Here is a 25363-nt window from a genome sequence, read left to right on the forward strand (position 1 = left end):
TTTCCAACATATATTTGAACCACATATTTCTCCTAAACCAACAAAGCCCTCATAAACAATTAAGAAATGAATGGACATTTTAAGTCTTCCCCAGCAATTTGACCAGAAACAGACTCAACTTTGACAACTGTCAATATGATTTATCACCATCGTACATAAACCTCAACTGTTAATTTACCCATACAATGAAAATGATATTGGAAAAACAGATCCTATTGAGGAAATTTAAAATCCTCACTTCAAAACGAAAACTTTGTTTCTATTTTGAGAACACAAACGCTGTCTGGCGCGTTAGTCTGGCAATTTTTTTCCTAAAACCCAACTAATGTTAGTCTGGCAATTTTTTTTTAAGACTGCAAAATCTTTGTTAACAACAAACAAAGGGGAAAAAAATATATGTTTTGACATACGGAATTCTATTTTTATTCATACTTAGACATGTGCAAATATGTGTTGGAGAGGGTAGGTTTGAATCAAATTCCTTCCAGTACACACCTGAATGTATCGATGAATAAAACTGTAAAGGTAAATTCAAGGCAGTCGTTACGTTCGGCTGTGGATTCAAGTTATGGAACCAGGCCAACCTCCCCAAACATTATTTTGCACAAGACTATTTATAATTAATTTCTCCTCTGCACATCTTTACTTTATTTTCAACATGGTGATAGCATGCAGAATATGAGAAAGAAAGTTAAATCCTTCATGTGCTTTTCCAACATATATTTGAACCACAAATTTCTCCTAAACCAACAAAGCCCTCATAAACAATTAAGAAATGAATGGACATTTTAAGTCTTCCCCAGCAATTTGACCAGAAACAGACTCAACTTTGACAACTGTCAATATGATTTATCACCATCGTACATAAACCTCAACTGTTAATTTACCCATACAATAAAAATGATATTGGAAAAACAGATCCTATTGAGGAAATTTAAAATCCTCACTTCAAATGAAAACTTTGTTTCTATTTTGAGAACACAAACGCTGTCTGGCGCGTTAGTCTGGCAATTTTTTTCCTAAAACCCAACTAATGTAATGGCTCGTTGGTCTAGGGGTATGATTCTCGCTTTGGGTGCGAGAGGTCCCGGGTTTAAATCCCGGACAAGCCCAAGCAATTGGTGTTTTTCTTTTGAAACACGTAGCTTCCAACTGTGTTTAATATAGTCAGCAAAAATCATTTGTAGCAAAACCCTTCAAGTGCTCCACAGAGAAGATGTTGGCATGCCACCATCAATATATATATTTCCTGGTGCTTCTGATATCACATTTCAAAGCTAACATCTTATATTTATTCAAGTTGAACTTTTACTTAGAATTGTATGAGAGAAATCATAAAAAATGTGTTGTTTTCATTATCAACCATTTAAAATCAATGGTTTATCATAAGTCATTAATGCAAGTCCTAACTGCTCAGATGACGCTTTTAAGACTGCAAAGTCTTTCTTAAGACTGCAAAATCTTTGTTAACAACAAACAAAGGGGAAAAATATATATGTTTTGACATACGGAATTCTATTTTTATTCATACTTAGACATGTGCAAATATGTGTTGGAGAGGGTAGGTTTGAATCAAATTCCTTCCAGTACACGCCTGAATGTATCGATGAATAAAACTGTAAAGGTAAATTCAAGGCAGTCGTTACGTTCGGCTGTGGATTCAAGTTATGGAACCAGGCCAACCTCCCCAAACATTATTTTGCACAAGACTATTTATAATTAATTTCTCCTCTGCACATCTTTACTTTATTTTCAACATGGTGATAGCATGCAGAATATGAGAAAGAAAGTTAAATCCTTCATGTGCTTTTCCAACATATATTTGAACCACATATTTCTCCTAAACCAACAAAGCCCTCATAAACAATTAAGAAATGAATGGACATTTTAAGTCTTCCCCAGCAATTTGACCAGAAACAGACTCAACTTTGACAACTGTCAATATGATTTATCACCATCGTACATAAACCTCAACTGTTAATTTACCCATACAATGAAAATGATATTGGAAAAACAGATCCTATTGAGGAAATTTAAAATCCTCACTTCAAAACGAAAACTTTGTTTCTATTTTGAGAACACAAACGCTGTCTGGCGCGTTAGTCTGGCAATTTTTTTCCTAAAACCCAACTAATGTTAGTCTGGCAATTTTTTTCCTAAAACCCAACTAATGTAATGGCTCGTTGGTCTAGGGGTATGATTCTCGCTTTGGGTGCGAGAGGTCCCGGGTTCAAATCCCGGACGAGCCCAAGCAATTGGTGTTTTTCTTTTGAAACACGTAGCTTCCAACTGTGTTTAATATAGTCAGCAAAAATCATTTGTAGCAAAACCCTTCAAGTGCTCCACAGAGAAGATGTTGGCATGCCACCATCAATATAAATATTTCCTGGTGCTTCTGATATCACCTTTCAAAGCTAACATCTTATATTAATACAAGTTTAGCTTTTACTTAGAATTGTATGAGAGAAATCATAAAAAATGTGTTGTTTTCATTATCAACCATTTAAAATCAATGGTTTATCGTAAGTCATTAATGCAAGTCCTAACTGCTCAGATGACGCTTTTAAGACTGCAAAGTCTTTCTTAAGACTGCAAAATCTTTGTTAACAACAAACAAAGTGGAAAAAAATATATGTTTTGACATACGGAATTCTATTTTTATTCATACTTAGACATGTGCAAATATGTGTTGGAGAGGGTAGGTTTGAATCAAATTCCTTCCAGTACACGCCTGAATGTATCGATGAATAAAACTGTAAAGGTAAATTCAAGGCAGTCGTTACGTTCGGCTGTGGATTCAAGTTATGGAACCAGGCCAACCTCCCCAAACATTATTTTGCACAAGACTATTTATAATTAATTTCTCCTCTGCACATCTTTACTTTATTTTCAACATGGTGATAGCATGCAGAATATGAGAAAGAAAGTTAAATCCTTCATGTGCTTTTCCAACATATATTTGAACCACAAATTTCTCCTAAACCAACAAAGCCCTCATAAACAATTAAGAAATGAATGGACATTTTAAGTCTTCCCCAGCAATTTGACCAGAAACAGACTCAACTTTGACAACTGTCAATATGATTTATCACCATCGTACATAAACCTCAACTGTTAATTCACCCATACAATGAAAATGATATTGGAAAAACAGATCCTATTGAGGAAATTTAAAATCCTCACTTCAAAACGAAAACTTTGTTTCTATTTTGAGAACACAAACGCTGTCTGGCGCGTTAGTCTGGCAATTTTTTTCCTAAAACCCAACTAATGTAATGGCTCGTTGGTCTAGGGGTATGATTCTCGCTTTGGGTGCGAGAGGTCCCGGGTTCAAATCCTGGACGAGCCCAAGCAATTGCTGTTTTTTTTTGAAACACGTAGCTTCCAACTGTGTTTAATATAGTCAGCAAAAATCATTTGTAGCAAAACCCTTCAAGTGCTCCACAGAGAAGATGTTGGCATGCCACCATCAATATATATATTTCCTGGTGCTTCTGATATCACCTTTCAAAGCTAACATCTTATATTAATACAAGTTTAGCTTTTACTTAGAATTGTATGAGAGAAATCATAAAAAATGTGTTGTTTTCATTATCAACCATTTAAAATCAATGGTTTATCGTAAGTCATTAATGCAAGTCCTAACTGCTCAGATGACGCTTTTAAGACTGCAAAGTCTTTCTTAAGACTTCAAAATCTTTGTTAACAACAAACAAAGGGGAAAAAATATATGTTTTGACATACGGAATTCTATTTTTATTCATACTTAGACATGTGCAAATATGTGTTGGAGAGGGTAGGTTTGAATCAAATTCCTTCCAGTACACGCCTGAATGTATCGATGAATAAAACTGTAAAGGTAAATTCAAGGCAGTCGTTACGTTCGGCTGTGGATTCAAGTTATGGAACCAGGCCAACCTCCCCAAACATTATTTTGCACAAGACTATTTATAATTAATTTCTCCTCTGCACATCTTTACTTTATTTTCAACATGGTGATAGCATGCAGAATATGAGAAAGAAAGTTAAATCCTTCATGTGCTTTTCCAACATATATTTGAACCACAAATTTCTCCTAAACCAACAAAGCCCTCATAAACAATTAAGAAATGAATGGACATTTTAAGTCTTCCCCAGCAATTTGACCAGAAACAGACTCAACTTTGACAACTGTCAATATGATTTATCACCATCGTACATAAACCTCAACTGTTAATTCACCCATACAATGAAAATGATATTGGAAAAACAGATCCTATTGAGGAAATTTAAAATCCTCACTTCAAAACGAAAACTTTGTTTCTATTTTGAGAACACAAACGCTGTCTGGCGCGTTAGTCTGGCAATTTTTTTCCTAAAACCCAACTAATGTAATGGCTCGTTGGTCTAGGGGTATGATTCTCGCTTTGGGTGCGAGAGGTCCCGGGTTCAAATCCTGGACGAGCCCAAGCAATTGCTGTTTTTTTTTTGAAACACGTAGCTTCCAACTGTGTTTAATATAGTCAGCAAAAATCATTTGTAGCAAAACCCTTCAAGTGCTCCACAGAGAAGATGTTGGCATGCCACCATCAATATATATATTTCCTGGTGCTTCTGATATCACCTTTCAAAGCTAACATCTTATATTAATACAAGTTTAGCTTTTACTTAGAATTGTATGAGAGAAATCATAAAAAATGTGTTGTTTTCATTATCAACCATTTAAAATCAATGGTTTATCGTAAGTCATTAATGCAAGTCCTAACTGCTCAGATGACGCTTTTAAGACTGCAAAATCTTTGTTAACAACAAACAAAGGGGAAAAAAATATATGTTTTGACATACGGAATTCTATTTTTATTCATACTTAGACATGTGCAAATATGTGTTGGAGAGGGTAGGTTTGAATCAAATTCCTTCCAGTACACGCCTGAATGTATCGATGAATAAAACTGTAAAGGTAAATTCAAGGCAGTCGTTACGTTCGGCTGTGGATTCAAGTTATGGAACCAGGCCAACCTCCCCAAACATTATTTTGCACAAGACTATTTATAATTAATTTCTCCTCTGCACATCTTTACTTTATTTTCAACATGGTGATAGCATGCAGAATATGAGAAAGAAAGTTAAATCCTTCATGTGCTTTTCCAACATATATTTGAACCACAAATTTCTCCTAAACCAACAAAGCCCTCATAAACAATTAAGAAATGAATGGACATTTTAAGTCTTCCCCAGCAATTTGACCAGAAACAGACTCAACTTTGACAACTGTCAATATGATTTATCACCATCGTACATAAACCTCAACTGTTAATTTACCCATACAATAAAAATGATATTGGAAAAACAGATCCTATTGAGGAAATTTAAAATCCTCACTTCAAATGAAAACTTTGTTTCTATTTTGAGAACACAAACGCTGTCTGGCGCGTTAGTCTGGCAATTTTTTTCCTAAAACCCAACTAATGTAATGGCTCGTTGGTCTAGGGGTATGATTCTCGCTTTGGGTGCGAGAGGTCTCGGGTTCAAATCCCAGACGAGCCCAAGCAATTGGTGTTTTTCTTTTGAAACACGTAGCTTCCAACTGTGTTTAATATAGTCAGCAAAAATCATTTGTAGCAAAACCCTTCAAGTGCTCCACAGAGAAGATGTTGGCATGCCACCATCAATATATATATTTCCTGGTGCTTCTGATATCACATTTCAAAGCTAACATCTTATATTTATTCAAGTTGAACTTTTACTTAGAATTGTATGAGAGAAATCATAAAAAATGTGTTGTTTTCATTATCAACCATTTAAAATCAATGGTTTATCATAAGTCATTAATGCAAGTCCTAACTGCTCAGATGACGCTTTTAAGACTGCAAAGTCTTTCTTAAGACTGCAAAATCTTTGTTAACAACAAACAAAGGGGAAAAATATATATGTTTTGACATACGGAATTCTATTTTTATTCATACTTAGACATGTGCAAATATGTGTTGGAGAGGGTAGGTTTGAATCAAATTCCTTCCAGTACACGCCTGAATGTATCGATGAATAAAACTGTAAAGGTAAATTCAAGGCAGTCGTTACGTTCGGCTGTGGATTCAAGTTATGGAACCAGGCCAACCTCCCCAAACATTATTTTGCACAAGACTATTTATAATTAATTTCTCCTCTGCACATCTTTACTTTATTTTCAACATGGTGATAGCATGCAGAATATGAGAAAGAAAGTTAAATCCTTCATGTGCTTTTCCAACATATATTTGAACCACATATTTCTCCTAAACCAACAAAGCCCTCATAAACAATTAAGAAATGAATGGACATTTTAAGTCTTCCCCAGCAATTTGACCAGAAACAGACTCAACTTTGACAACTGTCAATATGATTTATCACCATCGTACATAAACCTCAACTGTTAATTTACCCATACAATGAAAATGATATTGGAAAAACAGATCCTATTGAGGAAATTTAAAATCCTCACTTCAAAACGAAAACTTTGTTTCTATTTTGAGAACACAAACGCTGTCTGGCGCGTTAGTCTGGCAATTTTTTTCCTAAAACCCAACTAATGTTAGTCTGGCAATTTTTTTTTAAGACTGCAAAATCTTTGTTAACAACAAACAAAGGGGAAAAAAATATATGTTTTGACATACGGAATTCTATTTTTATTCATACTTAGACATGTGCAAATATGTGTTGGAGAGGGTAGGTTTGAATCAAATTCCTTCCAGTACACACCTGAATGTATCGATGAATAAAACTGTAAAGGTAAATTCAAGGCAGTCGTTACGTTCGGCTGTGGATTCAAGTTATGGAACCAGGCCAACCTCCCCAAACATTATTTTGCACAAGACTATTTATAATTAATTTCTCCTCTGCACATCTTTACTTTATTTTCAACATGGTGATAGCATGCAGAATATGAGAAAGAAAGTTAAATCCTTCATGTGCTTTTCCAACATATATTTGAACCACAAATTTCTCCTAAACCAACAAAGCCCTCATAAACAATTAAGAAATGAATGGACATTTTAAGTCTTCCCCAGCAATTTGACCAGAAACAGACTCAACTTTGACAACTGTCAATATGATTTATCACCATCGTACATAAACCTCAACTGTTAATTTACCCATACAATAAAAATGATATTGGAAAAACAGATCCTATTGAGGAAATTTAAAATCCTCACTTCAAATGAAAACTTTGTTTCTATTTTGAGAACACAAACGCTGTCTGGCGCGTTAGTCTGGCAATTTTTTTCCTAAAACCCAACTAATGTAATGGCTCGTTGGTCTAGGGGTATGATTCTCGCTTTGGGTGCGAGAGGTCCCGGGTTTAAATCCCGGACAAGCCCAAGCAATTGGTGTTTTTCTTTTGAAACACGTAGCTTCCAACTGTGTTTAATATAGTCAGCAAAAATCATTTGTAGCAAAACCCTTCAAGTGCTCCACAGAGAAGATGTTGGCATGCCACCATCAATATATATATTTCCTGGTGCTTCTGATATCACATTTCAAAGCTAACATCTTATATTTATTCAAGTTGAACTTTTACTTAGAATTGTATGAGAGAAATCATAAAAAATGTGTTGTTTTCATTATCAACCATTTAAAATCAATGGTTTATCATAAGTCATTAATGCAAGTCCTAACTGCTCAGATGACGCTTTTAAGACTGCAAAGTCTTTCTTAAGACTGCAAAATCTTTGTTAACAACAAACAAAGGGGAAAAATATATATGTTTTGACATACGGAATTCTATTTTTATTCATACTTAGACATGTGCAAATATGTGTTGGAGAGGGTAGGTTTGAATCAAATTCCTTCCAGTACACGCCTGAATGTATCGATGAATAAAACTGTAAAGGTAAATTCAAGGCAGTCGTTACGTTCGGCTGTGGATTCAAGTTATGGAACCAGGCCAACCTCCCCAAACATTATTTTGCACAAGACTATTTATAATTAATTTCTCCTCTGCACATCTTTACTTTATTTTCAACATGGTGATAGCATGCAGAATATGAGAAAGAAAGTTAAATCCTTCATGTGCTTTTCCAACATATATTTGAACCACATATTTCTCCTAAACCAACAAAGCCCTCATAAACAATTAAGAAATGAATGGACATTTTAAGTCTTCCCCAGCAATTTGACCAGAAACAGACTCAACTTTGACAACTGTCAATATGATTTATCACCATCGTACATAAACCTCAACTGTTAATTTACCCATACAATGAAAATGATATTGGAAAAACAGATCCTATTGAGGAAATTTAAAATCCTCACTTCAAAACGAAAACTTTGTTTCTATTTTGAGAACACAAACGCTGTCTGGCGCGTTAGTCTGGCAATTTTTTTCCTAAAACCCAACTAATGTTAGTCTGGCAATTTTTTTCCTAAAACCCAACTAATGTAATGGCTCGTTGGTCTAGGGGTATGATTCTCGCTTTGGGTGCGAGAGGTCCCGGGTTCAAATCCCGGACGAGCCCAAGCAATTGGTGTTTTTCTTTTGAAACACGTAGCTTCCAACTGTGTTTAATATAGTCAGCAAAAATCATTTGTAGCAAAACCCTTCAAGTGCTCCACAGAGAAGATGTTGGCATGCCACCATCAATATAAATATTTCCTGGTGCTTCTGATATCACCTTTCAAAGCTAACATCTTATATTAATACAAGTTTAGCTTTTACTTAGAATTGTATGAGAGAAATCATAAAAAATGTGTTGTTTTCATTATCAACCATTTAAAATCAATGGTTTATCGTAAGTCATTAATGCAAGTCCTAACTGCTCAGATGACGCTTTTAAGACTGCAAAGTCTTTCTTAAGACTGCAAAATCTTTGTTAACAACAAACAAAGTGGAAAAAAATATATGTTTTGACATACGGAATTCTATTTTTATTCATACTTAGACATGTGCAAATATGTGTTGGAGAGGGTAGGTTTGAATCAAATTCCTTCCAGTACACGCCTGAATGTATCGATGAATAAAACTGTAAAGGTAAATTCAAGGCAGTCGTTACGTTCGGCTGTGGATTCAAGTTATGGAACCAGGCCAACCTCCCCAAACATTATTTTGCACAAGACTATTTATAATTAATTTCTCCTCTGCACATCTTTACTTTATTTTCAACATGGTGATAGCATGCAGAATATGAGAAAGAAAGTTAAATCCTTCATGTGCTTTTCCAACATATATTTGAACCACAAATTTCTCCTAAACCAACAAAGCCCTCATAAACAATTAAGAAATGAATGGAAATTTTAAGTCTTCCCCAGCAATTTGACCAGAAACAGACTCAACTTTGACAACTGTCAATATGATTTATCACCATCGTACATAAACCTCAACTGTTAATTCACCCATACAATGAAAATGATATTGGAAAAACAGATCCTATTGAGGAAATTTAAAATCCTCACTTCAAAACGAAAACTTTGTTTCTATTTTGAGAACACAAACGCTGTCTGGCGCGTTAGTCTGGCAATTTTTTTCCTAAAACCCAACTAATGTAATGGCTCGTTGGTCTAGGGGTATGATTCTCGCTTTGGGTGCGAGAGGTCCCGGGTTCAAATCCTGGACGAGCCCAAGCAATTGCTGTTTTTTTTTGAAACACGTAGCTTCCAACTGTGTTTAATATAGTCAGCAAAAATCATTTGTAGCAAAACCCTTCAAGTGCTCCACAGAGAAGATGTTGGCATGCCACCATCAATATATATATTTCCTGGTGCTTCTGATATCACCTTTCAAAGCTAACATCTTATATTAATACAAGTTTAGCTTTTACTTAGAATTGTATGAGAGAAATCATAAAAAATGTGTTGTTTTCATTATCAACCATTTAAAATCAATGGTTTATCGTAAGTCATTAATGCAAGTCCTAACTGCTCAGATGACGCTTTTAAGACTGCAAAGTCTTTCTTAAGACTTCAAAATCTTTGTTAACAACAAACAAAGGGGAAAAAATATATGTTTTGACATACGGAATTCTATTTTTATTCATACTTAGACATGTGCAAATATGTGTTGGAGAGGGTAGGTTTGAATCAAATTCCTTCCAGTACACGCCTGAATGTATCGATGAATAAAACTGTAAAGGTAAATTCAAGGCAGTCGTTACGTTCGGCTGTGGATTCAAGTTATGGAACCAGGCCAACCTCCCCAAACATTATTTTGCACAAGACTATTTATAATTAATTTCTCCTCTGCACATCTTTACTTTATTTTCAACATGGTGATAGCATGCAGAATATGAGAAAGAAAGTTAAATCCTTCATGTGCTTTTCCAACATATATTTGAACCACAAATTTCTCCTAAACCAACAAAGCCCTCATAAACAATTAAGAAATGAATGGACATTTTAAGTCTTCCCCAGCAATTTGACCAGAAACAGACTCAACTTTGACAACTGTCAATATGATTTATCACCATCGTACATAAACCTCAACTGTTAATTCACCCATACAATGAAAATGATATTGGAAAAACAGATCCTATTGAGGAAATTTAAAATCCTCACTTCAAAACGAAAACTTTGTTTCTATTTTGAGAACACAAACGCTGTCTGGCGCGTTAGTCTGGCAATTTTTTTCCTAAAACCCAACTAATGTAATGGCTCGTTGGTCTAGGGGTATGATTCTCGCTTTGGGTGCGAGAGGTCCCGGGTTCAAATCCTGGACGAGCCCAAGCAATTGCTGTTTTTTTTTTGAAACACGTAGCTTCCAACTGTGTTTAATATAGTCAGCAAAAATCATTTGTAGCAAAACCCTTCAAGTGCTCCACAGAGAAGATGTTGGCATGCCACCATCAATATATATATTTCCTGGTGCTTCTGATATCACCTTTCAAAGCTAACATCTTATATTAATACAAGTTTAGCTTTTACTTAGAATTGTATGAGAGAAATCATAAAAAATGTGTTGTTTTCATTATCAACCATTTAAAATCAATGGTTTATCGTAAGTCATTAATGCAAGTCCTAACTGCTCAGATGACGCTTTTAAGACTGCAAAGTCTTTCTTAAGACTTCAAAATCTTTGTTAACAACAAACAAAGGGGAAAAAAATATATGTTTTGACATACGGAATTCTATTTTTATTCATACTTAGACATGTGCAAATATGTGTTGGAGAGGGTAGGTTTGAATCAAATTCCTTCCAGTACACGCCTGAATGTATCGATGAATAAAACTGTAAAGGTAAATTCAAGGCAGTCGTTACGTTCGGCTGTGGATTCAAGTTATGGAACCAGGCCAACCTCCCCAAACATTATTTTGCACAAGACTATTTATAATTAATTTCTCCTCTGCACATCTTTACTTTATTTTCAACATGGTGATAGCATGCAGAATATGAGAAAGAAAGTTAAATCCTTCATGTGCTTTTCCAACATATATTTGAACCACAAATTTCTCCTAAACCAACAAAGCCCTCATAAACAATTAAGAAATGAATGGACATTTTAAGTCTTCCCCAGCAATTTGACCAGAAACAGACTCAACTTTGACAACTGTCAATATGATTTATCACCATCGTACATAAACCTCAACTGTTAATTCACCCATACAATGAAAATGATATTGGAAAAAAAGATCCTATTGAGGAATTTTAAAATCCTCACTTCAAAACGAAAACTTTGTTTCTATTTTGAGAACACAAACGCTGTCTGGCGCGTTAGTCTGGCAATTTTTTTCCTAAAACCCAACTAATGTAATGGCTCGTTGGTCTAGGGGTATGATTCTCGCTTTGGGTGCGAGAGGTCCCGGGTTCAAATCCCGGACGAGCCCAAGCAATTGGTGTTTTTCTTTTGAAACACGTAGCTTCCAACTGTGTTTAATATAGTCAGCAAAAATCATTTGTAGCAAAACCCTTCAAGTGCTCCACAGAGAAGATGTTGGCATGCCACCATCAATATATATATTTCCTGGTGCTTCTGATATCACCTTTCAAAGCTAACATCTTATATTAATACAAGTTTAGCTTTTACTTAGAATTGTATGAGAGAAATCATAAAAAATGTGTTGTTTTCATTATCAACCATTTAAAATCAATGGTTTATCGTAAGTCATTAATGCAAGTCCTAACTGCTCAGATGACGCTTTTAAGACTGCAAAATCTTTGTTAACAACAAACAAAGGGGAAAAAAATATATGTTTTGACATACGGAATTCTATTTTTATTCATACTTAGACATGTGCAAATATGTGTTGGAGAGGGTAGGTTTGAATCAAATTCCTTCCAGTACACGCCTGAATGTATCGATGAATAAAACTGTAAAGGTAAATTCAAGGCAGTCGTTACGTTCGGCTGTGGATTCAAGTTATGGAACCAGGCCAACCTCCCCAAACATTATTTTGCACAAGACTATTTATAATTAATTTCTCCTCTGCACATCTTTACTTTATTTTCAACATGGTGATAGCATGCAGAATATGAGAAAGAAAGTTAAATCATTCATGTGCTTTTCCAACATATATTTGAACCACAAATTTCTCCTAAACCAACAAAGCCCTCATAAACAATTAAGAAATGAATGGACATTTTAAGTCTTCCCCAGCAATTTGACCAGAAACAGACTCAACTTTGACAACTGTCAATATGATTTATCACCATCGTACATAAACCTCAACTGTTAATTTACCCATACAATGAAAATGATATTGGAAAAACAGATCCTATTGAGGAAATTTAAAATCCTCACTTCAAAACGAAAACTTTGTTTCTATTTTGAGAACACAAACGCTGTCTGGCATGTTAGTTTGGCAATTTTTTTCCTAAAACCCAACTAATGTAATGGCTCGTTGGTCTAGGGGTATGATTCTCGCTTTGGGTGCGAGAGGTCCCGGGTTCAAATCCCGGACGAGCCCAAGCAATTGGTGTTTTTCTTTTGAAACACGTAGCTTCCAACTGTGTTTAATATAGTCAGCAAAAATCATTTGTAGCAAAACCCTTCAAGTGCTCCACAGAGAAGATGTTGGCATGCCACCATCAATATATATATTTCCTGGTGCTTCTGATATCACCTTTCAAAGCTAACATCTTATATTAATACAAGTTTAGCTTTTACTTAGAATTGTATGAGAGAAATCATAAAAAATGTGTTGTTTTCATTATCAACCATTTAAAATCAATGGTTTATCGTAAGTCATTAATGCAAGTCCTAACTGCTCAGATGACGCTTTTAAGACTGCAAAATCTTTGTTAACAACAAACAAAGGGGAAAAAAATATATGTTTTGACATACGGAATTCTATTTTTATTCATACTTAGACATGTGCAAATATGTGTTGGAGAGGGTAGGTTTGAATCAAATTCCTTCCAGTACACACCTGAATGTATCGATGAATAAAACTGTAAAGGTAAATTCAAGGCAGTCGTTACGTTCGGCTGTGGATTCAAGTTATGGAACCAGGCCAACCTCCCCAAACATTATTTTGCACAAGACTATTTATAATTAATTTCTCCTCTGCACATCTTTACTTTATTTTCAACATGGTGATAGCATGCAGAATATGAGAAAGAAAGTTAAATCCTTCATGTGCTTTTCCAACATATATTTGAACCACAAATTTCTCCTAAACCAACAAAGCCCTCATAAACAATTAAGAAATGAATGGACATTTTAAGTCTTCCCCAGCAATTTGACCAGAAACAGACTCAACTTTGACAACTGTCAATATGATTTATCACCATCGTACATAAACCTCAACTGTTAATTTACCCATACAATAAAAATGATATTGGAAAAACAGATCCTATTGAGGAAATTTAAAATCCTCACTTCAAATGAAAACTTTGTTTCTATTTTGAGAACACAAACGCTGTCTGGCGCGTTAGTCTGGCAATTTTTTTCCTAAAACCCAACTAATGTAATGGCTCGTTGGTCTAGGGGTATGATTCTCGCTTTGGGAGCGAGAGGTCTCGGGTTCAAATCCCAGACGAGCCCAAGCAATTGGTGTTTTTCTTTTGAAACACGTAGCTTCCAACTGTGTTTAATATAGTCAGCAAAAATCATTTGTAGCAAAACCCTTCAAGTGCTCCACAGAGAAGATGTTGGCATGCCACCATCAATATATATATTTCCTGGTGCTTCTGATATCACATTTCAAAGCTAACATCTTATATTTATTCAAGTTGAACTTTTACTTAGAATTGTATGAGAGAAATCATAAAAAATGTGTTGTTTTCATTATCAACCATTTAAAATCAATGGTTTATCATAAGTCATTAATGCAAGTCCTAACTGCTCAGATGACGCTTTTAAGACTGCAAAGTCTTTCTTAAGACTGCAAAATCTTTGTTAACAACAAACAAAGGGGAAAAATATATATGTTTTGACATACGGAATTCTATTTTTATTCATACTTAGACATGTGCAAATATGTGTTGGAGAGGGTAGGTTTGAATCAAATTCCTTCCAGTACACGCCTGAATGTATCGATGAATAAAACTGTAAAGGTAAATTCAAGGCAGTCGTTACGTTCGGCTGTGGATTCAAGTTATGGAACCAGGCCAACCTCCCCAAACATTATTTTGCACAAGACTATTTATAATTAATTTCTCCTCTGCACATCTTTACTTTATTTTCAACATGGTGATAGCATGCAGAATATGAGAAAGAAAGTTAAATCCTTCATGTGCTTTTCCAACATATATTTGAACCACATATTTCTCCTAAACCAACAAAGCCCTCATAAACAATTAAGAAATGAATGGACATTTTAAGTCTTCCCCAGCAATTTGACCAGAAACAGACTCAACTTTGACAACTGTCAATATGATTTATCACCATCGTACATAAACCTCAACTGTTAATTTACCCATACAATGAAAATGATATTGGAAAAACAGATCCTATTGAGGAAATTTAAAATCCTCACTTCAAAACGAAAACTTTGTTTCTATTTTGAGAACACAAACGCTGTCTGGCGCGTTAGTCTGGCAATTTTTTTCCTAAAACCCAACTAATGTTAGTCTGGCAATTTTTTTCCTAAAACCCAACTAATGTAATGGCTCGTTGGTCTAGGGGTATGATTCTCGCTTTGGGTGCGAGAGGTCCCGGGTTCAAATCCCGGACGAGCCCAAGCAATTGGTGTTTTTCTTTTCAAACACGTAGCTTCCAACTGTGTTTAATATAGTCAGCAAAAATCATTTGTAGCAAAACCCTTCAAGTGCTCCACAGAGAAGATGTTGGCATGCCACCATCAATATAAATATTTCCTGGTGCTTCTGATATCACCTTTCAAAGCTAACATCTTATATTAATACAAGTTTAGCTTTTACTTAGAATTGTATGAGAGAAATCATAAAAAATGTGTTGTTTTCATTATCAACCATTTAAAATCAATGGTTTATCGTAAGTCATTAATGCAAGTCCTAACTGCTCAGATGACGCTTTTAAGACTGCAAAGTCTTTCTTAAGACTGCAAAATCTTTGTTAACAACAAACAAAGGGGAAAAAAATATATGTTTTGACATACGGAATTCTATTTTTATTCATACTTAGAAATGTGCAAATATGGGTTGGAGAGGGTAGGTTTGAATCAAATTCCTTCCAGTACACGCCTGAATGTATCGATGAATAAAACTGTGAAGGTAAATTCAAGGCAGTCGTTACGTTCGGCTGTGGATTCAAGTTATGGAACCAGGCCAACCTCCCCAAACATTATTTTGCACAAGACTATTTATAATTAATTTCTCCTCTGCACATCTTTACTTTATTTTCAACATGGTGATAGCATGCAGAATATGAGAAAGAAAGTTGAATCCTTCATGTGCTTTTCCAACATATATTTGAACCACAAATTTCTCCTAAACCAACAAAGCCCTCATAAACAATTAAGAAATGAATGGACATTTTAAGTCTTCCCCAGCAATTTGACCAGAAACAGACTCAACTTTGACAACTGTCAATATGATTTATCACCATCGTACCTAAACCTCAACTGTTAATTTACCCATACAATGAAAATGATATTGGAAAAACAGATCCTATTGAGGAAATTTAAAATCCTCACTTCAAAACGAAAACTTTGCTTCTATTTTGAGAACACAAACGCTGTCTGGCGCGTTAGTCTGGCAATTTTTTTCCTAAAACCCAACTAATGTAATGGCTCGTTGGTCTAGGGGTATGATTCTCGCTTTGGGTGCGAGAGGTCCCGGGTTCAAATCCCGGATGAGCCCAAGCAATTGGTGTTTTTCTTTTGAAACACGTAGCTTCCAACTGTGTTTAATATAGTCAGCAAAAATCATTTGTAGCAAAACCCTTCAAGTGCTCCACAGAGAAGATGTTGGCATGCCACCATCAATATATATATTTCCTGGTGCTTCTGATATCACCTTTCAAAGCTAACATCTTATATTAATACAAGTTTAGCTTTTATTTAGAATTGTATGAGAGAAATCATAAAAAATGTGTTGTTTTCATTATCAACCATTTAAAATCAATGGTTTATCGTAAGTCATTAATGCAAGTCCTAACTGCTCAGATGACGCTTTTAAGACTGCAAAATCTTTGTTAACAACAAACAAAGGGGAAAAAAATATATGTTTTGACATACGGAATTCTATTTTTATTCATACTTAGACATGTGCAAATATGTGTTGGAGAGGGTAGGTTTGAATCAAATTCCTTCCAGTACACACCTGAATGTATCGATGAATAAAACTGTAAAGGTAAATTCAAGGCAGTCGTTACGTTCGGCTGTGGATTCAAGTTATGGAACCAGGCCAACCTCCCCAAACATTATTTTGCACAAGACTATTTATAATTAATTTCTCCTCTGCACATCTTTACTTTATTTTCAACATGGTGATAGCATGCAGAATATGAGAAAGAAAGTTAAATCCTTCATGTGCTTTTCCAACATATATTTGAACCACAAATTTCTCCTAAACCAACAAAGCCCTCATAAACAATTAAGAAATGAATGGACATTTTAAGTCTTCCCCAGCAATTTGACCAGAAACAGACTCAACTTTGACAACTGTCAATATGATTTATCACCATCGTACATAAACCTCAACTGTTAATTCACCCATACAATGAAAATGATATTGGAAAAACAGATCCTATTGAGGAATTTTAAAATCCTCACTTCAAAACGAAAACTTTGTTTCTATTTTGAGAACACAAACGCTGTCTGGCGCGTTAGTCTGGCAATTTTTTTCCTAAAACCCAACTAATGTAATGGCTCGTTGGTCTAGGGGTATGATTCTCGCTTTGGGTGCGAGAGGTCCCGGGTTCAAATCCCGGACGAGCCCAAGCAATTGGTGTTTTTCTTTTGAAACACGTAGCTTCCAACTGTGTTTAATATAGTCAGCAAAAATCATTTGTAGCAAAACCCTTCAAGTGCTCCACAGAGAAGATGTTGGCATGCCACCATCAATATAAATATTTCCTGGTGCTTCTGATATCACCTTTCAAAGCTAACATCTTATATTAATACAAGTTTAGCTTTTACTTAGAATTGTATGAGAGAAATCATAAAAAATGTGTTGTTTTCATTATCAACCATTTAAAATCAATGGTTTATCGTAAGTCATTAATGCAAGTCCTAACTGCTCAGATGACGCTTTTAAGACTGCAAAGTCTTTCTTAAGACTGCAAAATCTTTGTTAACAACAAACAAAGTGGAAAAAAATATATGTTTTGACATACGGAATTCTATTTTTATTCATACTTAGACATGTGCAAATATGTGTTGGAGAGGGTAGGTTTGAATCAAATTCCTTCCAGTACACGCCTGAATGTATCGATGAATAAAACTGTAAAGGTAAATTCAAGGCAGTCGTTACGTTCGGCTGTGGATTCAAGTTATGGAACCAGGCCAACCTCCCCAAACATTATTTTGCACAAGACTATTTATAATTAATTTCTCCTCTGCACATCTTTACTTTATTTTCAACATGGTGATAGCATGCAGAATATGAGAAAGAAAGTTAAATCCTTCATGTGCTTTTCCAACATATATTTGAACCACAAATTTCTCCTAAACCAACAAAGCCCTCATAAACAATTAAGAAATGAATGGAAATTTTAAGTCTTCCCCAGCAATTTGACCAGAAACAGACTCAACGTTGACAACTGTCAATATGATTTATCACCATCGTACATAAACCTCAACTGTTAATTCACCCATACAATGAAAATGATATTGGAAAAACAGATCCTATTGAGGAATTTTAAAATCCTCACTTCAAAACGAAAACTTTGTTTCTATTTTGAGAACACAAACGCTGTCTGGCGCGTTAGTCTGGCAATTTTTTTCCTAAAACCCAACTAATGTAATGGCTCGTTGGTCTAGGGGTATGATTCTCGCTTTGGGTGCGAGAGGTCCCGGGTTCAAATCCCGGACGAGCCCAAGCAATTGGTGTTTTTCTTTTGAAACACGTAGCTTCCAACTGTGTTTAATATAGTCAGCAAAAATCATTTGTAGCAAAACCCTTCAAGTGCTCCACAGAGAAGATGTTGGCATGCCACCATCAATATAAATATTTCCTGGTGCTTCTGATATCACCTTTCAAAGCTAACATCTTATATTAATACAAGTTTAGCTTTTACTTAGAATTGTATGAGAGAAATCATAAAAAATGTGTTGTTTTCATTATCAACCATTTAAAATCAATGGTTTATCGTAAGTCATTAATGCAAGTCCTAACTGCTCAGATGACGCTTTTAAGACTGCAAAGTCTTTCTTAAGACTGCAAAATCTTTGTTAACAACAAACAAAGTGGAAAAAAATATATGTTTTGACATACGGAATTCTATTTTTATTCATACTTAGACATGTGCAAATATGTGTTGGAGAGGGTAGGTTTGAATCAAATTCCTTCCAGTACACGCCTGAATGTATCGATGAATAAAACTGTAAAGGTAAATTCAAGGCAGTCGTTACGTTCGGCTGTGGATTCAAGTTATGGAACCAGGCCAACCTCCCCAAACATTATTTTGCACAAGACTATTTATAATTAATTTCTCCTCTGCACATCTTTACTTTATTTTCAACATGGTGATAGCATGCAGAATATGAGAAAGAAAGTTAAATCCTTCATGTGCTTTTCCAACATATATTTGAACCACAAATTTCTCCTAAACCAACAAAGCCCTCATAAACAATTAAGAAATGAATGGAAATTTTAAGTCTTCCCCAGCAATTTGACCAGAAACAGACTCAACGTTGACAACTGTCAATATGATTTATCACCATCGTACATAAACCTCAACTGTTAATTCACCCATACAATGAAAATGATATTGGAAAAACAGATCCTATTGAGGAAATTTAAAATCCTCACTTCAAAACGAAAACTTTGTTTCTATTTTGAGAACACAAACGCTGTCTGGCGCGTTAGTCTGGCAATTTTTTTCCTAAAACCCAACTAATGTAATGGCTCGTTGGTCTAGGGGTATGATTCTCGCTTTGGGTGCGAGAGGTCCCGGGTTCAAATCCTGGACGAGCCCAAGCAATTGCTGTTTTTTTTTGAAACACGTAGCTTCCAACTGTGTTTAATATAGTCAGCAAAAATCATTTGTAGCAAAACCCTTCAAGTGCTCCACAGAGAAGATGTTGGCATGCCACCATCAATATAAATATTTCCTGGTGCTTCTGATATCACCTTTCAAAGCTAACATCTTATATTAATACAAGTTTAGCTTTTACTTAGAATTGTATGAGAGAAATCATAAAAAATGTGTTGTTTTCATTATCAACCATTTAAAATCAATGGTTTATCGTAAGTCATTAATGCAAGTCCTAACTGCTCAGATGACGCTTTTAAGACTGCAAAGTCTTTCTTAAGACTGCAAAATCTTTGTTAACAACAAACAAAGTGGAAAAAAATATATGTTTTGACATACGGAATTCTATTTTTATTCATACTTAGACATGTGCAAATATGTGTTGGAGAGGGTAGGTTTGAATCAAATTCCTTCCAGTACACGCCTGAATGTATCGATGAATAAAACTGTAAAGGTAAATTCAAGGCAGTCGTTACGTTCGGCTGTGGATTCAAGTTATGGAACCAGGCCAACCTCCCCAAACATTATTTTGCACAAGACTATTTATAATTAATTTCTCCTCTGCACATCTTTACTTTATTTTCAACATGGTGATAGCATGCAGAATATGAGAAAGAAAGTTAAATCCTTCATGTGCTTTTCCAACATATATTTGAACCACAAATTTCTCCTAAACCAACAAAGCCCTCATAAACAATTAAGAAATGAATGGAAATTTTAAGTCTTCCCCAGCAATTTGACCAGAAACAGACTCAACGTTGACAACTGTCAATATGATTTATCACCATCGTACATAAACCTCAACTGTTAATTCACCCATACAATGAAAATGATATTGGAAAAACAGATCCTATTGAGGAAATTTAAAATCCTCACTTCAAAACGAAAACTTTGTTTCTATTTTGAGAACACAAACGCTGTCTGGCGCGTTAGTCTGGCAATTTTTTTCCTAAAACCCAACTAATGTAATGGCTCGTTGGTCTAGGGGTATGATTCTCGCTTTGGGTGCGAGAGGTCCCGGTTTCAAATCCTGGACGAGCCCAAGCAATTGCTGTTTTTTTTTTAAACACGTAGCTTCCAACTGTGTTTAATATAGTCAGCAAAAATCATTTGTAGCAAAACCCTTCAAGTGCTCCACAGAGAAGATGTTGGCATGCCACCATCAATATATATATTTCCTGGTGCTTCTGATATCACCTTTCAAAGCTAACATCTTATATTAATACAAGTTTAGCTTTTACTTAGAATTGTATGAGAGAAATCATAAAAAATGTGTTGTTTTCATTATCAACCATTTAAAATCAATGGTTTATCGTAAGTCATTAATGCAAGTCCTAACTGCTCAGATGACGCTTTTAAGACTGCAAAGTCTTTCTTAAGACTTCAAAATCTTTGTTAACAACAAACAAAGGGGAAAAAAATATATGTTTTGACATACGGAATTCTATTTTTATTCATACTTAGACATGTGCAAATATGTGTTGGAGAGGGTAGGTTTGAATCAAATTCCTTCCAGTACACGCCTGAATGTATCGATGAATAAAACTGTAAAGGTAAATTCAAGGCAGTCGTTACGTTCGGCTGTGGATTCAAGTTATGGAACCAGGCCAACCTCCCCAAACATTATTTTGCACAAGACTATTTATAATTAATTTCTCCTCTGCACATCTTTACTTTATTTTCAACATGGTGATAGCATGCAGAATATGAGAAAGAAAGTTAAATCCTTCATGTGCTTTTCCAACATATATTTGAACCACAAATTTCTCCTAAACCAACAAAGCCCTCATAAACAATTAAGAAATGAATGGACATTTTAAGTCTTCCCCAGCAATTTGACCAGAAACAGACTCAACTTTGACAACTGTCAATATGATTTATCACCATCGTACATAAACCTCAACTGTTAATTCACCCATACAATGAAAATGATATTGGAAAAACAGATCCTATTGAGGAATTTTAAAATCCTCACTTCAAAACGAAAACTTTGTTTCTATTTTGAGAACACAAACGCTGTCTGGCGCGTTAGTCTGGCAATTTTTTTCCTAAAACCCAACTAATGTAATGGCTCGTTGGTCTAGGGGTATGATTCTCGCTTTGGGTGCGAGAGGTCCCGGGTTCAAATCCCGGACGAGCCCAAGCAATTGGTGTTTTTCTTTTGAAACACGTAGCTTCCAACTGTGTTTAATATAGTCAGCAAAAATCATTTGTAGCAAAACCCTTCAAGTGCTCCACAGAGAAGATGTTGGCATGCCACCATCAATATATATATTTCCTGGTGCTTCTGATATCACCTTTCAAAGCTAACATCTTATATTAATACAAGTTTAGCTTTTACTTAGAATTGTATGAGAGAAATCATAAAAAATGTGTTGTTTTCATTATCAACCATTTAAAATCAATGGTTTATCGTAAGTCATTAATGCAAGTCCTAACTGCTCAGATGACGCTTTTAAGACTGCAAAATCTTTGTTAACAACAAACAAAGGGGAAAAAAATATATGTTTTGACATACGGAATTCTATTTTTATTCATACTTAGACATGTGCAAATATGTGTTGGAGAGGGTAGGTTTGAATCAAATTCCTTCCAGTACACGCCTGAATGTATCGATGAATAAAACTGTAAAGGTAAATTCAAGGCAGTCGTTACGTTCGGCTGTGGATTCAAGTTATGGAACCAGGCCAACCTCCCCAAACATTATTTTGCACAAGACTATTTATAATTAATTTCTCCTCTGCACATCTTTACTTTATTTTCAACATGGTGATAGCATGCAGAATATGAGAAAGAAAGTTAAATCCTTCATGTGCTTTTCCAACATATATTTGAACCACAAATTTCTCCTAAACCAACAAAGCCCTCATAAACAATTAAGAAATGAATGGACATTTTAAGTCTTCCCCAGCAATTTGACCAGAAACAGACTCAACTTTGACAACTGTCAATATGATTTATCACCATCGTACATAAACCTCAACTGTTAATTTACCCATACAATGAAAATGATATTGGAAAAACAGATCCTATTGAGGAAATTTAAAATCCTCACTTCAAAACGAAAACTTTGTTTCTATTTTGAGAACACAAACGCTGTCTGGCATGTTAGTTTGGCAATTTTTTTCCTAAAACCCAACTAATGTAATGGCTCGTTGGTCTAGGGGTATGATTCTCGCTTTGGGTGCGAGAGGTCCCGGGTTCAAATCCCGGACGAGCCCAAGCAATTGGTGTTTTTCTTTTGAAACACGTAGCTTCCAACTGTGTTTAATATAGTCAGCAAAAATCATTTGTAGCAAAACCCTTCAAGTGCTCCACAGAGAAGATGTTGGCATGCCACCATCAATATATATATTTCCTGGTGCTTCTGATATCACCTTTCAAAGCTAACATCTTATATTAATACAAGTTTAGCTTTTACTTAGAATTGTATGAGAGAAATCATAAAAAATGTGTTGTTTTCATTATCAACCATTTAAAATCAATGGTTTATCGTAAGTCATTAATGCAAGTCCTAACTGCTCAGATGACGCTTTTAAGACTGCAAAATCTTTGTTAACAACAAACAAAGGGGAAAAAAATATATGTTTTGACATACGGAATTCTATTTTTATTCATACTTAGACATGTGCAAATATGTGTTGGAGAGGGTAGGTTTGAATCAAATTCCTTCCAGTACACACCTGAATGTATCGATGAATAAAACTGTAAAGGTAAATTCAAGGCAGTCGTTACGTTCGGCTGTGGATTCAAGTTATGGAACCAGGCCAACCTCCCCAAACATTATTTTGCACAAGACTATTTATAATTAATTTCTCCTCTGCACATCTTTACTTTATTTTCAACATGGTGATAGCATGCAGAATATGAGAAAGAAAGTTAAATCCTTCATGTGCTTTTCCAACATATATTTGAACCACAAATTTCTCCTAAACCAACAAAGCCCTCATAAACAATTAAGAAATGAATGGACATTTTAAGTCTTCCCCAGCAATTTGACCAGAAACAGACTCAACTTTGACAACTGTCAATATGATTTATCACCATCGTACATAAACCTCAACTGTTAATTTACCCATACAATAAAAATGATATTGGAAAAACAGATCCTATTGAGGAAATTTAAAATCCTCACTTCAAATGAAAACTTTGTTTCTATTTTGAGAACACAAACGCTGTCTGGCGCGTTAGTCTGGCAATTTTTTTCCTAAAACCCAACTAATGTAATGGCTCGTTGGTCTAGGGGTATGATTCTCGCTTTGGGTGCGAGAGGTCTCGGGTTCAAATCCCAGACGAGCCCAAGCAATTGGTGTTTTTCTTTTGAAACACGTAGCTTCCAACTGTGTTTAATATAGTCAGCAAAAATCATTTGTAGCAAAACCCTTCAAGTGCTCCACAGAGAAGATGTTGGCATGCCACCATCAATATATATATTTCCTGGTGCTTCTGATATCACATTTCAAAGCTAACATCTTATATTTATTCAAGTTGAACTTTTACTTAGAATTGTATGAGAGAAATCATAAAAAATGTGTTGTTTTCATTATCAACCATTTAAAATCAATGGTTTATCATAAGTCATTAATGCAAGTCCTAACTGCTCAGATGACGCTTTTAAGACTGCAAAGTCTTTCTTAAGACTGCAAAATCTTTGTTAACAACAAACAAAGGGGAAAAATATATATGTTTTGACATACGGAATTCTATTTTTATTCATACTTAGACATGTGCAAATATGTGTTGGAGAGGGTAGGTTTGAATCAAATTCCTTCCAGTACACGCCTGAATGTATCGATGAATAAAACTGTAAAGGTAAATTCAAGGCAGTCGTTACGTTCGGCTGTGGATTCAAGTTATGGAACCAGGCCAACCTCCCCAAACATTATTTTGCACAAGACTATTTATAATTAATTTCTCCTCTGCACATCTTTACTTTATTTTCAACATGGTGATAGCATGCAGAATATGAGAAAGAAAGTTAAATCCTTCATGTGCTTTTCCAACATATATTTGAACCACATATTTCTCCTAAACCAACAAAGCCCTCATAAACAATTAAGAAATGAATGGACATTTTAAGTCTTCCCCAGCAATTTGACCAGAAACAGACTCAATTTTGACAACTGTCAATATGATTTATCACCATCGTACATAAACCTCAACTGTTAATTTACCCATACAATGAAAATGATATTGGAAAAACAGATCCTATTGAGGAAATTTAAAATCCTCACTTCAAAACGAAAACTTTGTTTCTATTTTGAGAACACAAACGCTGTCTGGCGCGTTAGTCTGGCAATTTTTTTCCTAAAACCCAACTAATGTTAGTCTGGCAATTTTTTTCCTAAAACCCAACTAATGTAATGGCTCGTTGGTCTAGGGGTATGATTCTCGCTTTGGGTGCGAGAGGTCCCGGGTTCAAATCCCGGACGAGCCCAAGCAATTGGTGTTTTTCTTTTGAAACACGTAGCTTCCAACTGTGTTTAATATAGTCAGCAAAAATCATTTGTAGCAAAACCCTTCAAGTGCTCCACAGAGAAGATGTTGGCATGCCACCATCAATATATATATTTCCTGGTGCTTCTGATATCACCTTTCAAAGCTAACATCTTATATTAATACAAGTTTAGCTTTTACTTAGAATTGTATGAGAGAAATCATAAAAAATGTGTTGTTTTCATTATCAACCATTTAAAATCAATGGTTTATCGTAAGTCATTAATGCAAGTCCTAACTGCTCAGATGACGCTTTTAAGACTGCAAAGTCTTTCTTAAGACTTCAAAATCTTTGTTAACAACAAACAAAGGGGAAAAAATATATGTTTTGACATACGGAATTCTATTTTTATTCATACTTAGAC

The 25363-nt window shown here is 35.0% G+C and overlaps 10 non-coding genes across 10 annotated transcripts; all 10 read left to right on the forward strand.

Moving 5' to 3' along the window:
- Positions 1-2177: 2177 nt before the first annotated feature.
- On the forward strand, positions 2178-2249 carry TRNAP-UGG (transfer RNA proline (anticodon UGG)). Its single transcript has one exon. It is a non-coding gene; the product is annotated as a tRNA-Pro (tRNA).
- Positions 2250-8399: 6150 nt separating this feature from the next.
- On the forward strand, positions 8400-8471 carry TRNAP-UGG (transfer RNA proline (anticodon UGG)). Its single transcript has one exon. It is a non-coding gene; the product is annotated as a tRNA-Pro (tRNA).
- Positions 8472-11697: 3226 nt separating this feature from the next.
- TRNAP-UGG (transfer RNA proline (anticodon UGG)) lies at positions 11698-11769 on the forward strand. The gene has a single exon. It is a non-coding gene; the product is annotated as a tRNA-Pro (tRNA).
- A 1008-nt stretch (positions 11770-12777) lies between these two features.
- TRNAP-UGG (transfer RNA proline (anticodon UGG)) lies at positions 12778-12849 on the forward strand. Its single transcript has one exon. It is a non-coding gene; the product is annotated as a tRNA-Pro (tRNA).
- A 2144-nt stretch (positions 12850-14993) lies between these two features.
- On the forward strand, positions 14994-15065 carry TRNAP-UGG (transfer RNA proline (anticodon UGG)). The gene has a single exon. It is a non-coding gene; the product is annotated as a tRNA-Pro (tRNA).
- A 2108-nt stretch (positions 15066-17173) lies between these two features.
- TRNAP-UGG (transfer RNA proline (anticodon UGG)) lies at positions 17174-17245 on the forward strand. Its single transcript has one exon. It is a non-coding gene; the product is annotated as a tRNA-Pro (tRNA).
- A 1028-nt stretch (positions 17246-18273) lies between these two features.
- TRNAP-UGG (transfer RNA proline (anticodon UGG)) lies at positions 18274-18345 on the forward strand. The gene has a single exon. It is a non-coding gene; the product is annotated as a tRNA-Pro (tRNA).
- Positions 18346-21571: 3226 nt separating this feature from the next.
- Positions 21572-21643, forward strand: TRNAP-UGG (transfer RNA proline (anticodon UGG)). The gene has a single exon. It is a non-coding gene; the product is annotated as a tRNA-Pro (tRNA).
- Positions 21644-22651: 1008 nt separating this feature from the next.
- Positions 22652-22723, forward strand: TRNAP-UGG (transfer RNA proline (anticodon UGG)). Its single transcript has one exon. It is a non-coding gene; the product is annotated as a tRNA-Pro (tRNA).
- Positions 22724-24867: 2144 nt separating this feature from the next.
- Positions 24868-24939, forward strand: TRNAP-UGG (transfer RNA proline (anticodon UGG)). Its single transcript has one exon. It is a non-coding gene; the product is annotated as a tRNA-Pro (tRNA).
- The last annotated feature ends 424 nt before the right edge of the window (positions 24940-25363 follow it).

Source organism: Pelobates fuscus, chromosome 6 (genome assembly GCF_036172605.1).
Source record: "Pelobates fuscus isolate aPelFus1 chromosome 6, aPelFus1.pri, whole genome shotgun sequence".
In the NCBI taxonomy this organism is placed as follows: domain Eukaryota; kingdom Metazoa; phylum Chordata; class Amphibia; order Anura; family Pelobatidae; genus Pelobates; species Pelobates fuscus.